The sequence below is a fragment of the Lutra lutra genome, chromosome 7, assembly GCF_902655055.1.
Source record: "Lutra lutra chromosome 7, mLutLut1.2, whole genome shotgun sequence".
Classification (NCBI taxonomy): Eukaryota; Metazoa; Chordata; class Mammalia; order Carnivora; family Mustelidae; genus Lutra; species Lutra lutra.
In genome coordinates, this window is record NC_062284.1 from 61,233,682 (window position 1) to 61,249,339 (window position 15,658).

Here is a 15,658-nt window from a genome sequence, read left to right on the forward strand (position 1 = left end):
CTATGTGTTCTACAGTGTTCCTAGAAGGCTTTTTCCAAACTGCTACCAACAGTATTGCAGTGTGATCATCCGATCTCTTTATATAGAACTTGAGCTTCATAAAGGGAGTTAATTTTATCCATTCCTTAAACCTGGTTCAGTGTCTAGTTAGTGCTTAACAAGTATTATTGAATTGATTGTATCCTTATTTATTTGTGTTTACATAACCCAGAGAATGTTGGTTGGAACTAGTTTTTGGATGAAAAATACTGTCCCTGTATAATCTGTACAATTTATGGTCTCTACATAGGTAATTTGGATAATGCACTGGGTTCAAGTTGCTTGAGTATCTTTATATTCTCTATTTCAGTACTGCTTTCTCCTGTCTCTTAACAGGTGTTCCCTGCCCCCCAGTGGTTAGATCATGGCTAACGTTTTTAGTCAAGGTAAAGGTTTTAAAATCCTTTTATGGGGCACCTGGGTGGCTCAGTGGGTTAAGCCTCTGCTTTCTGCTCAGGTCATGATCCCAGGGTCCTGGGATTGAGCCCCACATCTGACTCTCTGCTCAGCGGGGAGCCTGCTTCCTCCTTTCTCTCTCTGCCTGCCTCTCTGCCTACTTGTGATCTCTGTCAGATACATCTTAAAAAAAAAAAATCCTTTTATGGTGTTTCTTTTTAAGTCATATTTAAAATCCCATAGGTTAATTTTCACATAAAACAGTGCTGACCTCCCCCTCACCATTTTTCCTTTATGTCTGATATGCCTGGAGCCCAGCTTAATCTAAGTGTAGCTTGACCTACCTGTGCTTTTGCCACACTGAGCTACCATGTGTTCTAGTTTTTAAGTATGCAGTGATTAGTTGGGAGAGTCACTCAGTCTGACTTTGATTCTTGGTTTCACTACATTGTTCTCACATAGCCCTATCAAGATTCTAAGATTTTGCTACAGTGCAATAGCTATCATCTTATGTTCAGAAACCTGCTGCCTCCCTCTCTCCCCAGCACACGCTCAGAGTAGCTTGCTGATCATGTGGGTGTTCTTTAGACTGAATTGGAGTATCTCCTTTAGTCTGGTTTGGGGTATCTCTTAGCTAACATCTTTTCTCCTGTATTATTGACGAGGAGAGGCTGACTCTTGATTTCTTGGCAAGGTGACTTATATCCTGTCCTATGCCTTTATATGTTATTTTTTCTCAGAAACCAAATCTTAGCTAGATTCTAGGGAGACTTGCTATATATGTGGCTAGCTGTTATTTCTAAATACCTGCTGCAAAGTTCTCTTTTCTTCTCTCTCACTCTTTTTTTTGGTAAAGATTTTATTTATTTACTTGACAGAGAGAGTGCCCATAAGCAGGGGGAGTGGCAGAGGGAGGGGGAGAAGCAGGCTCCCCACTGAGCAGGGAGCTCAATGGGGCTCTATCCCAGGACCCTGGGATCAAGACCTGGGGCAAAGGCAGGTGATTAGTGACTGAGCCACCCAGGTGCCCTGCTGCTGCAAAGGTTTTAATAGTATATCATGAAAGAAGGACAATGTAGTAGATTTTTCATCAATATAAATGTATTCAAAATAAAAGAGTATTACTCATTATGAGATGTGTTCTGCCTAGATTTTTGGTCTTAAAATATCCATTATTATTTTTAAACGATTTATTTATTTATTTGAAAGAGAGAGAGACAGAGTGTGAGCGAGTGGGGTTGGGGGGGGCAGAAGGAGAGAGAGACAGATTCCTTGCTGGAACAGATTCCTTGCTGAGAGGGGGCCCTGATGTGGGGCTTGATCCCAGGATCCTGAGGTTATCACCTAAGCCAAAATTAAGAATTGGATGCTGAACTGACTGAGCCACCCAGAAGCCCCTAAAATATCCACCATTTTAAGAAAGAATGGTAATAGTAGGTGGTATACTTTGTTATGTAAAAATGTGGTCACGTTATGATGGTCAACTAAATTTTACTGATCTGTGATATCTAGTAGTTTAGGAACTATTGTGTTGACTATCACTCATTTTCATGAAGCATTGTGGTCGTTCTTGTAAAGTAGGCATGACTTCTTTCATATGCATTTGTGGACAATTTTTCGGTCTCTTTTTTTGTTATAAGCGTCTTGATTTTTGCCTGATTCTAGCTTTGAAGGTTACTTGCTGTCTCCCAGTGCTCATCTTTTTTTTTTTTTTTTTTTTTTTAATTTATTTGTCATAGAGAAGTGAGAGTGAGCACAGGCAGACAGAGTGGCAGGCAGAGGCAGAGGGAGAAGCAGGCTTCCTGCCAAGCAAGGAGCCCGATGTGGGACTCGATCCCAGGACGCGGGGATCATGACCTGAGCCGAAGGCAGCTGCTTAACCAACTGAGCCACCCAGGCGTCCCCCAGTGCTCATCTTTGACCAGTAGTTCTATTTTCTGTTTTTATACGTTCTCATGAGCGTTTTAAAGCTTTGTGCAGCTTTCAGCTTAGGTAAATTTCTTCCTGTTTTTCCTTTTATGCTTTTCTAGATAAGATGTTTCTTTTAAGGGTTCAGTAGTACATTGACAACTTTCATTGTTCATGTTTCTTTTAGACCTATTCTTTTTTATTTTGTAATTCATCTGGAATTAACTTTTTTTTTTAAGATTTTATTTATTTGACAGATCACAAGTAGGCAGAGAGGCAGGCAGAGAGAGAGAAGGAAGCAGGCTCCCTGCTGAGCAGAGAGCCTGACTCGGGGCTTGAACCCAGGACCCTGAGATCATGACCTGAGCTGAAGGCAGAGGCTTAACCCACTGAGCCACCCAGGCGCCCCTGGAACTAACTTTTTTTTTTTTTTTTTTTAAGATTTTATTTATTTATTTGACAGAGAGAAATCACAAGTAAGCAGAGAGGCAGGCAGAGAGAGAGAAGGAAGCAGGCTCCCTGCTGAGCAGAAAGCCCGATGTGGGGCTCGAACCCAGGACCTGGGATCATGACCTGAGCCGAAGGCAGCGGCTTAACCCACTGAGCCACCCAGGCGCCCCTGGAACTAACTTTTTAAACTTCCTTTATGTTACTGATTTCTGACGTTTTTCTTTGAGGTCATAGTAAAACAAACAGAAAAGAAACTGTTACTAAGGTATCCTTTAATTCTGAAGGTATTTACTGATTTTTTCTTGTAGATGAGTATATGCATATGACAGTCTTCATTACAACTTGTTGCTTTTATTACCATATGGTAAATTATAGAATCATAGTATTTCTTACAATGCAAAGAATCTGTTTGCCTTTGTTGATTTTTCTAAGAAATATTCAGTCAAAAGTCATTCAGGCAAAAAGTAGTAAGTAATTAGACTTTCCTAGGAAAATATTTTTTCTTTAAATCTTTTTTTTTTTTTAAATTTTATTCATTTATTTGACAGAGACAGAGACCACAAGGAGGCAGAGAGGCAGGCAGAGAGAGAGGGAGAAGCAGGCTCACCACCGAGCAGAGAGCCCGATGCGGGGCTCGATCCCAGGACCCTGAGACCAGGACCCGAGCCGAAGGCAGAGGCCTAACCCACTGAGCCACCCAAGCGCCCCCTAGGAAAATATTCTTATCTCTTCAAGTATCTGTCAATAATATTTATCCATTTCTTTAAGGAGAAATAATTTGTGATGAGAGTCAGTGGTACTAGTTTTTTTCTAATTAAAACTGTACCTCTTTGGAAAACATTGGTCAAAGCAGAATCCTTGTTTGCATATATAACGTGAGTGTGATTAAATGTTTATAGGTCCTGTTTTCCAAATCCCAAATTGTTGACAGTAAATCAGTATTTGGTATTTGGACTTGCCTGGAAAACTGGGACCTATGGTTTCATATTCATTTATTCAACGGATAAGTTTGTGTTTGCTGTGTTCCAGGCATGGTAGTAGGCACTGGAATAGAGTGGAGCTAACAGTCTAGTGGGCAAGACATTAATTAATACATAGTTTTATTTTATTTTATTTTATTTTATTTTTAAAAAGATTTTATTTATTTATTTGTCAGAAAGAGAGAGAGAAAGCACATAAGCAGGCAGAGAGGCAGGCAGAGGCAGAGAGAGAGGCAGGCTCCGGGCTGAGCAAGGAGCCTGATGCGGGACTTGATCCCAGGATCCTGGGATCATGACCTGAGCTGAAGGCAGCGGCTTAACCCACTGAGTCACCCAGGCGTCCCAATACATAGTTTTAAAAGTAGAGTTGTGGGGACGCCTGAGTGGCTCAGTCAGTTAAGCCGCTGCCTTTGGCTCAGGTCATGATCCCCAAGGGGCCAGGATCCAGCCCCACATCAGGCTCCCTGCTCAGTGGGGAGCCTGCTTCTTGCTCTCTTGGCCCCTCCCCCACTTGTATTCTCTCTCTCTCTCTCAAATAAATAAAATCTATAAAAAAAAATAAAAATAAGAGTTGTGGTAGGTGCTACAAAGAAATACAGGGTACTATGAGAGCATATTAAAAGGAGACCTCATCTGATCCTTGGGGGTTAAGAAAAGTTTCCTGAGGAAGTGACAGAAACTTATGCCTGAAAGGTGGGTTAATAGCAGTTAGGCTTGAGGTATCTGGGAAAATCTTAGCAAAAGGTAAGGAAGGTGATTATGTGGGCTTGAGATAACATTCTGTCACATTCTGTCCTCTCTTTCCATCGTTACCTCTCTCAACATTTTCTAAAACATGCTTTTAATCATATTACTATGCTGGTTAGGAAGGTTTTAGAGCTCTTTATTGAGTAGATTGTTGGCTCTTTGATGATAGGACTTTTTGCCACTTTTAATTCCTTAGTTCAGGTTTCACATATTGGAGCTAGTCATACTTTGCCTGTAGATAGAAGAGTTGGTTTTAGTTGCAGTACTAAATGGTAGCCAGGAATGGGGTTGTGTATAAAATAGTATGATTTGCTCTTTTTTTCCTGCTGCCTAACACATGCCAGCAAGTTTATTGCTAGGGAAGGAAGTTTATTTATTTATTTATTTATTTATTTATTTATTTATCTGGGTGCAAAGCCTTTTTTTATAACTTTGTCTGTAGCTGTTATTCTAAGAATGGTTTTTATTGTGTTGATTTAGGAATACAGTAAATAAGACCGTAACCCTGGGGTTTTGGGGATGTGTGTGGTGATGGCTTTGTCTAAAGATTTAAGATGATGACCAAACATTTTAGTCACTTCAGAGAGGTAGGTCACTGGTAGATATTGGAACTGAGTTGATGGGATCTGAGTAGATTGGATAAGGAATATAGTTTGTTTTGTTGGTGGATTCTGTTAAGGTTTGCCAACTTCTGGAGTTCTAGTGTAGACATCTGAATAGTGCAAGAAGTGCCAGTCTTTGCCCTGTCCTCAACACATACAAGACATTCAAATATTTGAATAGAAAAAATGTGCATGTAAGTGGAATAGGGCTTATGTGTTTATAGAGCAATCTGGGATCAAAATTGTGTTCATATTCCATGAATTCTCTATCCCTACCTCCCTCAAATTTACTAAAATATCTTTTTGAAAGCTCAAACAAGGGAAAACAAGGGAAAGATTTTGTGTTAGGCTGATGAGCAGGGGTTAGCAATGATAACTGAAATGAGGGATTTTTTTCTTTTTTTTTAAGAATAGGGGGAGAGAGAGAGAGAGAGAGAGAGAGAGAGAGAGAGAATATGAATGTGTGTATGCATGAGCAGGGGGAAGAGCCAAGGGAGAGGAGATAATCTCCAGCAGACTCCATGCTGAATGCAGAGCCCTACGCAGGCTCCATCCCACAACCCTGAGGATCATGACCTGAGCCAGAACCCCCAGTTGGGATGCCTAATGTACTGAGCCACTGAGGCGCCCCTGAAATGAGAGAATTCTAATAGCGAGGTAAAATGCAGGAGTGTCAGCTTTAGCAGTTAGTTAGCTTGGCATATTAAAAACTTGGGTTATATAAGGATGCCTTTTATTTTTTATTTTTTTTTTAAATTTTTATTTATTTATTTGACAGAGAGAGATCACAGTAGACAGAGAGGCAGGCAGAGAGAGAGAGAGAGAGAGAGAGAGAGAGAGGGAAGCAGGCTCCCTGCTGAGCAGACAACCCTATGCGGGACTCGATCCCAAGACCCCGAGATCATGACCTGAGCCGAAGGCAGCAGCTTAACCCACTGAGCCACCCAGGTGCCCAGGATGCCTTTTATTTTTAAAATATTTTATTTTTAGAGAGAGAAAGAGTATGTGCAGGCTGGGTGATGGGCAGAAGGAGAAAATCTCAAGCAGACTCTTGGTTGAGCACAGAGCCAGATGTGGGGTTCGATCTCACTACTCTGAGATCATGACATGAGTAGAAATCAAGAGCCCCTGGTGGTGGTTCTAAAAGATCTGGCATTTCATGTTTGCTTGATGTAGGGGAAGAGTAGCAAAAGAAAATCTCCAATTTCCCTGTCTTCCACGGTGTCCTCTGAGATTCTCCAATGAGAGATTTTATTTCAACGTCTTCTTTGGGATGCAACTACCACTAGGTATGGTTGTTAACCAGTCATCAGTCATTTACATCTTAGAATCAATGTCAACACAATTCTGCCTTTAATTTTGTGTGAGGAAACCTTAGACCCTTAAGAGGAACGCATTCTTGGAAGAGGTGGGAGATTTTGACAAGGCAGGAAGGAGAGGTTTTTGAGGTCAGGGAAGAGGAGGAAGGTGTTTTTCAGAAATTGATGTTTTTCAGTTTTGCCTAGGATTTTGGATATTATTCATTTGTTGCACTGGTGATGCTCTTGTTGACAGTGCCTGTATGGGGGTTTCAGAGCAACTTCATAAGTCTGTGACTTTTAGCCTACACATTTTCCAGTCCATACTGTAACTCCATCACACTTTCTTCCTGTGGTGTGGCAGAGGAAGAGCAGAATGAAGGGAAACAAGACCCTTCTTCCTAATGCTTCTGGTCCAGCTGTGATTAATCCTGTTGGTTAAGTCTCTTCCTCTTGGCTCCTTTCTTTCAATCCCTTCATTCTCCTTCATATAGTGTTTTGTATTAGGTCACCAAGCAATGAGTACTCAGTATTTGCTAATTCATGTAAGAGTTGAAAGAATACAGTTTGGAAACATGGACCACAATTTCTGCTTTCTATTTTGCCTCTTTTCTTTCTCATTTTAAACAACTGTCCCTTTTTACTACTTGACTGTTAGTTCAGAAGAAGGAGCAGCTGGTAAGGGGTAGGTTGGGAGAAATACTATTCGTTAACTTGTTCAGCGACTGCCTGACATAATATTCAGCAGTTTTTTTCTTTGCACTTCATAGCCTAAATATCTTGAATAAACAAAAATTGAAAACACAGGATCAGGGCATTAAAGCTTAGATAATACTCTGTCGTGCAAAAAATTGTTTCCACGGTTTACTGTTTTATTAGGACATCTTTCATCTTTGTCAGGCAAGTTAATGGCAACTCTTCTCTTCCTTCTTGGTAGTGGAGTTTTCGGTCTCCTTCCTACTTTCCTAGTGTTCTTCGGTCGTGGATGTTGTAGACTCGACCACCCGTCTCTCAGTCTTCGTTTCCCGATGGTCTGGCGCTATCCAAACCCACAGCACATTGGGGAGGAAGATCGCGGATTCATTTGAAGAGCTGGTGAAGCCCCCGGGGCTGTGGAGCCAGATGTGGGTGGGACTGGGTGCGGCAGGGGCGGGGCCGCTGAGAAGCCCGAGGGAAACGGTGGAGGGCACAGTTGAGAAAGCCCGCGGGCAAAGGTTTCACAGTTTTCACGAAGCCTTCGTGTGCGAGGGTGAGGGAATTGGGGTTCCTTCTTCCTCCCTCGCCGTTCTTGATTCTGGAAGCTTCATTAGGCTTTTATCGGTTTCTTGGACCCGGAAAAGCAGCCGCTTGAGCTCCAGGGGCGGGTCCCAAGGGTCTTGTCGCTGCTCCGGGGCCGTTTGGCCTCCTAGTGTTGGGGGAGGGGCGAGGGAGGCGCTGCTCGCGCCTCCTCTTGCGCTTGCGCGGCGGGCTCTGAGCGGGTAGGAGCGCGTGCGCGGTGACGTGGACGTCCTGTGCGCGCGCAGGCTCTTCAGCTGGAGCGGACACACGGTGTGCGAACCGAACAGAATAACCCGCCCCCAGCGGGATGTGAAGGACTCCGGGTGAAGCCGACCACGCCCCGCACGGTAACTCTCGGGCCTGGGTGGAGGGCGTCGCTTTAGTACTGGCCCGAAGAGAGTTTTTTGAGAGTTTGAAGCGCATGTGGATTTGAACAGCGTGAGAAGCGTTCCGCTGTGCGATCTTCGCACGCACCGGCCAGGCTGGGCCTTGCGCGGGGTTGCCTTTGGCGCGCGCCTGTGGCCCCCGGAGCGAGGCTGCGCATGTCACCTCGCGCGCGTTCCCGGCCTCACTTCCGCGTCGCGCAGCGAAGTAACTGGGAACATCGACGCCAGAAAGAGAAGCCACGAGGCGGGCGGGGTGAGAAGCGCCCTTGGCGCGGCCCTGCCCTCGCGTGCGTGGGGTGCCGCACCGCATGGTACGATCCGCGTGATGACTTTCAGCGCGGCGCGGGGCTTTAGGTCGAGAGCTGCGCTTGTGCGCTTTGCATTATAGAGCTCAGGTCTCGGGGTTCCAAAACTCTGAAGGAAACGGTGCTGACGTCGTTTTTTAAGGAGCTCTGTGTAGCGTTTTGACACCTGTGTAAACGTCTTTTTTAGCATGTAATTTCCGGGCAAGTTGTTTGAGGCAGGACCGCGCGTGAGTTTAATAAAGAAGGAGGGCGAGGAAGTGAGCCACACAGGAGTGGGAACTTGGTAAACAAAAGACCGGTGGCTAGTAAGTGCAGAAATGAGGGCGGGGAAAACAGGTGGGAAGAGCAGGTGTTATTTTCTTTTTTCCTCTGTGGGCAGCCTTTGGCTAGTTCTCCGTTTATGAGTTTTCCCGCGTCTGTTAAATAGTCAAGGAGGTCTTTGCCCTCAGTGGTAGGTGGGTCTGGGATATAACAGTCTGTTCGAGTACCACTAACCAAAGTTGAAGGATTTATGTGCGAAGAGCATGGAGAAGTTAGAGACCATTTCAAACTGGGTTGTGAGTGGAAAGTGGTAATGTCTTCCCGTGAAGATTTTTGCTTTGCTTTTGGAACCCTGGGGTTGCCTCTTCCTGGGGAGGGTGCAAGCTGGGAGGGGTGAAGGAGGTCTTAAAGGAGGGTGACTGGCGGCAGAACAACGTGAGTGACCAAAGTAACAGCCGTCTCTGAGAGAAGACTACGGTCAGGGTTCGCGTCGCCGGAGCAGACACGTGGATCAATGGAACTCTCGAGTCCACCCGCGCGCCCCCGTGGGTGTTGTGAAGGTTCTCAGGCTTCTATGGTGTAGTTTCTGGCAAATACTGCCTGGTCTCCTTATTCTTTTCGGGCACGACGCCGCGGCTAGGCTGCAGGGAAAGTGCCTGAAGGCGGCGTGACGACTGCTGGGAAGGGGGCTGGCCCGAGAGGGTTGGGTGGCTGGTTCTGTAGTCTCCACGGTAACAGAATGCGACTGGATCCCGCCCTGCGTTCGGCAGGTTCCGGCCGGCGGCACGTGATCTGTCCGGACGACTCTTCTCCGGAAGAGCTTTCTTTGCGGCATTTTTTCACGTGGTTGTCGGCTAGCTAATCTCTGCAGTTAAAAAGCGGTGATTTTGGGCCCTTGATAGTCGACGGCGACTGCTCCTCCCCGGGACTAGCAGGAACTAGCAGGAGGCCTTTTCACTTACAAGGGTATGGGATCAGTGCTGGTGCTTCTTGCTTCCCAGTGGTTATGTTTCCAGCGGTGTGGGTTAAGTGGGTTGAGTTCACCTAACAAAAAACACATGCTTAGGACTTGAGGAAATTCAGTGCCCTGGGTACTTTGCCATACTTATTCTAGGGTAGAGTGGCAGTTTGATTACTAGCCGTTTCTGCCATAAACTGAGAGCTTGATTACCCCAAGTTATAGTTAAGGGACCATTCCTAGGAATAGAAAATGCTTCTGGAGTTAGCAATTAACTGGTGGTATCTGGGAAGAGAAGGGATGGGACTTAATGTCTTAGGCAAATGCAGTTCTGTGCCTTAAAACCTAACGTATTTCAGGTAGTATTTTGCGACTTACTTTACAGGATTGTGGTGATTATAAAATCCTCAGGATGTTGTCTGGTCCGAAGATAAGTGCTTACTAATATAGATTGCAAGTATCGCTTATTAAAATCAACCAAATGGTTAAGAATTGGTGGTTGGCTATTTTACTGGTTTTGCTACCATTTGCTGTTATGTTTTCTGATTATATCCAAATTGGGTTTTTTTTTTTTAAAGGCTTTTAATTTATTGACAGGGGTAGAGCCCTCGCGCGCGCACGCACAGGCACGGGGAGGGGCAGAGGGAGAAGAGAAGCAGGTTCCCTGCTGAGCAGGGAGCCCTGAAAAGGGGGGCGAGGGCGCTAAATCTGAGAACCTTGGGATCATGACCTGGGCTGAAGGCAAACACTTAACGGCTAGGCCACCCTGACGCCCCCCAGATTCTGTTTTTCTTAAGATTTTTTGAATTTCTGGGCCCATTGTATATTGGTAAATACCGACATTCTGATGAACTCATTCTCTTAAATTTTGTGTTTCAGAGACTTAGTTTAATTTAAACCATATATATATATTTTTTTTTAAAGATTTTATTCATTTGTCAGAGAGAGAGGGAGAGAGAGAGAGCACAGGCAGACAGAATGGCAGGCAGAGGCAGAGGGAGAAGCAGGCTCCCTGCCGAGCAAGGAGCCCGATGTGGGACTCAATCCCAAGACGCTGGGATCATGACCTGAGCCGAAGGCAGCTGCTTAACCAACTGAGCCGCCCAGGCGTCCCTAAACCATATTTTTGTAGTGAGTGTTTATTTTTATTTTTTGTAGTGATTATATTAAGGAGCAAACTTACATCTTGGTGCTTGCCATACAGTAATACATTTGTTGTACGAAAGGTTGCCTTTTTTTTTTTTTTTTAAGGATTCTATTTATTTATTTGACAGAGATCACAGGTAGGCAGAGAGGAAGGCAGAGAGAGGGGGAAGCAGGCTCCCTGCTGAGCAGAGAGCCTGATGTGGGGCTGGATCCCAGGACCCTGAGATGATGACCTGAGACGAAGGTAGAGGCTTAACTCACTGAGCCAAACAGGCGTTCCCCCACCCCTTTTTAAAAGCAACTTTGGGAACATTCAGAATATGTTGACCAGCATTTCTGTGTTTTTAAAGTAATGTTATTTTGATTGGGTGCTTTTTTGGACGGGGAAATGTGGGAGGCAGGCAGTACATGAATCATTGAATTAGGTAACTACCTAGTAAACTAACTGGTGTATTTTTAAGTTGTGTGAGGGTCATGGCTTTAGTAGTTAAACATTTCCTAAAGAGGTCATTGGTGAAAAGACATTTAGAATAGGGACTCTGAAATTGTAGTGATTTATGGCGCTTGTCACATTATCTGAAAACATTCAAAGCCGTGTGTGTGTATTCTGATGGGACTTTTTTGGAATGTTGTTTATCATGCACTACTAAACTTAACTTCCGTGGCTCATTACTGTAGTTATATAGATAAATGCTTGATACTGAAAAGCTGAAGTGAGACTTTTCAGATGTTAAGCTGTAAGTGTACCCCAACTGTGGTCTTCCCTAAAGCTTTTAGAGAGCCAAATATAAGGTATTTTTTTTTTAAGATTTTATTTATTTATTTGACAGACAGAGAACACAAGTAGGCAGAGAGGCAGGCAGAGAGAGAGGAGGAAGCAGGCTCCCTGCAGAGCAGAGAGCCCGTTGCTTGCGGGGCTCGATCCCAGGACCCCGGGATCACGACCTGAGCTGAAGGCAGAGGCTTTAACCCACTGAGCCACCCAGGTGCCCCCAAATATAAGGTATTTTTAATAGATTTATTTCTTCATGAGTAACTTAACCCTTCCTAAAGTACATTTGATTTTTGCAATCGGTTAAAGCCTTAGTTACTTATGTGTCTGAGGTAGCTGAATATACTGAATTGACTATACTCTTATTCTAAGATCCTGTATAGATCCCAGAAATGTAGGCGTGCTTATAGTGGACTCTGCTTAAAGATTGGCATGGAATAAGAATTCAATTTCTTGTTTCTATACTAGTAGCAGTATAGGTTCAAGAAGTAGAGATTGTTTTGGTCATAAGTTAGGTTTTTGGTTTTATGCATTTTCATCAACTCATGGAATAGTTTGGAGGTTTTTTTTTTTTTTTTTAATAAATGCCTTACACAGATCATAAGTCTGAAAGCTCTTTTTCCTATCTTCATACACATTTTTACATTGCTTTTATATTTGTTACCTGTGCAGAGTTCAAATAGAGCAGGCTGACTTTTCTGCACTTAATTTCTTTGTTTAGGCAAAAAGAATAATTGAAATTATGTGTATGAAGTTAGTATAAAATTTACTCAGTGTATTCTGTAACACTAAATGGGATTTCTGTCAGTTGAATCTTTGACATTTCATAGATTTTTAGGAGTGCTTTTTATTTTTGATGGGGGTTGTGCAGAGGGAGAAGAGGGAGGGAGAATCTTAGGCATGCTCCATGCCCAGCACAGAGCCTCTTGGGGTCCATCTCAAAAACCTGAGATCCTGACCTGAGCCGAAATCCAGCGTCAAATGCTTAGCGGACTGAGCCACTCAGGTTCCCCTTAAGAGTGCTTTTAAAGTATTAGTTAAAACTTCTTTGCTCTAGTTTTACCTGTAATCTGAAACCTAAGATTTTACTATTATAGAAGATAATGTTTAAGAAATTTTGAACCCTTTAATATATTCATAGGTTTGGAATAGCTGAATTTTTTTTCTTTGCCACCTTAGTTATATTTAAATGTACTTAAAAAGAATGTTTTATGTAATTGCAAAAATTGTTGGTGGTTTGGGCGCCTGGGTGGCTCAGTGGGTTAAGCCGCTGCCTTCGGCTCAGGTCATGATCTCAGGGTCCTGGGATCGAGTCCTGCATCCGGCTCTCTGCTCAGCAGGGAGCCTGCTTCCCTTCCCCTCTCTCTGCCTGCCTCTCTGTCTACTTGTGATCTCTCTCTCTGTCAAATAAATAAATAAAACCTTTAAAAAAAAAAAAAAGAAAAATTGTTGCTGGTTTATGAGAAAAACTTTGAGCTTTATGAACTGAGTACAGGATTTTGGTTGTTTGAATTATATGCCATTGTAGAGGTATTTGTGAACTAAGCTTTACTATTTTTATAGTCACCTTAATTTTGATTTTTTAAAAAAGATTTTATATGTTTATTTGAGAGAGAGAGCAAACAAGGGAGAGAGCACAAGCAGGGGGAGAGGCAGGCAGAGAGAGAGGCTGAAGCAGGCTTACTGCTACGCAGGGAGCCCCACGTGGGGCTTGATCCCAGTACCCTGAAATCATGCCCTTAGCAGAGGGCAGACGCTTAACTGACTGATCCACCCAGGTGCCCCTTAATTTTGATTTCTAAGTCTGTTCAAATTTTGCCTTATCAATCTCTGATAGGTGTTGCCTAAACTTGTTAGTTTTAGGAAACAGTAAGCTTAATTGCCTTAAGCCTGAAGCAGCCTTTGGAAAGAATCACCCTAAATTCTATCTCTTAAGAGTAAGATCCAAATCGGAGAAGATACATATATTTTTTAATCTTTCCTGGGTATTAGTGTTTTAGTGTAAGGAAGTAGATTTCTTTTTTTATGTCTAGCTATAATAGGAAACAGTAGCCAACCTTTTTTTGAAGTCTTGACTTTTAAAATATCTATTATCCTCAGGCTAATTGTGAATATTTTAAGTTCCGGAGATTTTTTTGTTCATTTGGTCAGTTCTCTAAAAAGAGGTAAAGTTCAGATCATATGATTTTTGCTGCTTGTCAGTAGCTCTGATGAAAGATAAAATTAGACTTTTTAATTAAAATTAGGAGAACCAATAAAAGATGGATTTGATTAATCAAAATTACTGACCCACTTAAACAGGAGTAGTGATGTAGCATCTTCCTTTTTGTGTAAAAGCTAATTGGAGATAACTTTATATTTGTAGAATATTTAGGTAATTGAACATCAGTTGAATATAACAACCTGAGATTTTTTTTTTTTTTTTAAGATTTTATTTATTTATTTATTTGACAGAGATCACAAGTAAGCAGAGAGGCGGGGGTGGGGGGTGGAATCAGGCTCCATGCTGAGCAGAGAGCCTATGTGGGGCTAGATCCCAGGACTCTGAGATCATGACCTGAGTTGAGGGCAGAGGCTTAACCCATTGAGCCACCCAGGTGTACCCCCTGAGATTTCTTTATAACTTTTTATTGAGATATAAATCACATAACAGGGCGCCTGGGTGGCTCAGTGGGTTAAGCTGCTGCCTTTGGCTCGGGTCATGATCTCAGGGTCCTGGGATCGAGTCCTGCATCGGGCTCTCTGCTCAGCAAGAAGCCTGCTTCCCTCTCTCTCTCTCTCTGCCTGCCTCTCTGTCTACTTGTGATCTCTCTCTGTCAAATAAATAAATAAAATCTTTAAAAAAAAAATCACATAACATAAAATGTACCATTTTAAAGAGTACACTTCACTTTTTTTTAGTTCCTGAACATTTCTTTCACTCCCAAAGAAACCCCATCCATACCCGTTAGCTGTTGTCCCGGTTATCCCTCTCTCCTTCTGGTGGCAACCACTAATCTACTTCTGTCTCTACAGATTTATTTATTTTGGACATTACATATAAATGAAATCATACAATATTTGTGGGATTTTTCATTTGAACTTTAAAAAATTAACCAGTTTTAACACTTTTTGAATAGGTTGTACTTTCACAAGGGAAAAAATTTAGAACATGTTTTTCCATCCTCCCAGTTTTCCCTTGTTACAGCCAACAATGCTAGTTCCTTTTGTTTCCTCACAAATAGTCTATATATGTCAGACAAATACATACCTATTTGTTTTTTTCTTTGGGTTTTTGTTTTTAACTTTATAAAGAAGTGTAGCGTAATCTACCACTCTTTGGAACATTTTGCCCTTAACATATCTTGTTAAATAAGAGTCCCTAATATTTATACATTACCATTTTAGCTGCAGAGTATTCCATTCTTTAGATGTAGCACCATTTATTTAACCAGTCTTTCTTGATGGATTCTCCCACACCCCCAAAGTCCTTTGCTGTTATACAGAGAAATACAGGGAAGGATCTTGTATGCATCACTTATGGATGTGTGTCTGTGCGTGCATGTGCATACTTAAGGTGAGGCCTTAGAGGGGCGCCTGGGTGGCTCAGTGGGTTAAGCCTCTGCTTTTGGCTCAGGTCGTGATCCCAGGGTTCTGGGATCGAGCCCCACATCTGGCTCTCTGCTCGGCAGGGAGCCTGCTTTCCCCTCTCTCTCTGCCTGCGTCTCTGCCTACTTGTGATCTCTGTCAAATAAATAAATACAATCTTTAAAAAAAAAAAAAAGGTAAGACCTTAGAAGAACTGATGTTTCATAGGATCTATGCATTTGTACTTCTTATATTTTCATGTTGCCCTCTATCATAGAGATTCTTTTGTTTTATAGTCCAGCATCTTGTTAGATGAGAACGTTGGTTGATTTGCAGCCTTTCCAACACCTCTACCAAATTTTGATTTTTGCTGGTGTGATAGGGTAAAAGACAGTGTCAAGATGGTTTTCATTTGCATTTCTCGTATTCTGACATTATGTACATTTTTATAGGTGTTTGGTTTTCCTATGTTTTATCTATTTTTTGATACAGTACAGAACTGCAAATATGTTTTCTTTTTTAGGATTTTCCTAATTTTTCTCTACTGTAGGAGTACAATATATAA

At 42.7% G+C, this 15,658-nt stretch overlaps 1 protein-coding gene across 20 annotated transcripts in view; it reads left to right on the top strand.

The window, feature by feature from the left end:
• Positions 1-15,658, top strand: part of MGA (MAX dimerization protein MGA) — a 176,461-nt gene that overhangs the window by 64,774 nt on the left and 96,029 nt on the right. For 9 of the 20 annotated variants that reach the window (XM_047736810.1, XM_047736818.1, XM_047736819.1 and 6 more), the window contains exon 1: positions 7,899-8,045. The exons of 2 other annotated variants lie outside the window; for them this stretch is intronic. The gene's annotated coding sequence lies outside the window, so the exon portion shown is untranslated. 9 more of the 20 variants (XM_047736824.1, XM_047736831.1, XM_047736827.1 and 6 more) reach the window with 2 other exon arrangements.